Here is an 873-nt window from a genome sequence, read left to right as displayed (position 1 = left end):
TTCATGCTAATAACCAAAAGACAAAATGTTATATCATATAATTGTTGATATATCCAGGATCCTATTTTCAGCAAGGGATGGTTAAAAACAAAATCTATATAATATGATATTTCAATGAATCAAAATGCACCTAATATGTATTCAACATATAGAAAAAAAATTTAAGAGATCACATTGAAAGTAAATATTATTTAGCTGCAAACCATCTCTGCTGAAATATCCAGATAAAAGTGACAATATTAGATATATCATACACATCAAAATAACAGCTATCATTACATATTCATAGATTGTACAAAATTAATATTATATGAAAGGAGTAGCTTACAGCACCTAGTATTCCCAGGTGGTCCCCCATCCAAGTACTAACCAGGTCCAACCCCTGATTAGCTTCCAAGAACAGATGAAATTAGGCTTTTTCAGGGTGGTGTCACTGTTTACAAACAATCCTCATTTATAAACAGAAAAACTCAATGTAATTTAATATCTTAAAATAGGAAGATTTTGAGTATTTAATGGCTTTGAATGGATTATGCAAAGCAGATTGTAGCTTGATTTTCTCATCTTCTTAGCTGTGTCTTATTGTTAAAAACATAAAAAACAGGAAAATAATACAGTTAACCAAACAAAATAATCACTGTAATAAACGTTTCAGCTCAAAATCCTTGTTTAAGCCTTCTGGTATCAAACTTTTCTATTTAAATATCCAAGCCATATCTCTCTCTTAGATAAAATATGTTCGATATCTCTATGCTCCCAATCCTTTTGGATAATGTCTATTCCGAGAAAATTTATTTTTTATTATTTTAAGACCCGTCTAAGAGCAATTGTGGTAGGGTTTAAAATATGCTGAAAATGAATTCAAAGCATACT

At 29.8% G+C, this 873-nt stretch overlaps 1 pseudogene; it reads right to left on the bottom strand.

The window, feature by feature from the left end:
• Positions 1–321: 321 nt before the first annotated feature.
• On the bottom strand, positions 322–441 carry LOC142159664 (5S ribosomal RNA; annotated as a pseudogene).
• Between the last annotated feature and the right edge of the window lie 432 nt (positions 442–873).

Source organism: Mixophyes fleayi, chromosome 5, assembly GCF_038048845.1.
Source record: "Mixophyes fleayi isolate aMixFle1 chromosome 5, aMixFle1.hap1, whole genome shotgun sequence".
Classification (NCBI taxonomy): Eukaryota; Metazoa; Chordata; class Amphibia; order Anura; family Limnodynastidae; genus Mixophyes; species Mixophyes fleayi.
The sequence above is the reverse complement of the archived record's forward strand: the minus strand, read 5'-3'. Positions and strand labels throughout refer to the sequence as shown.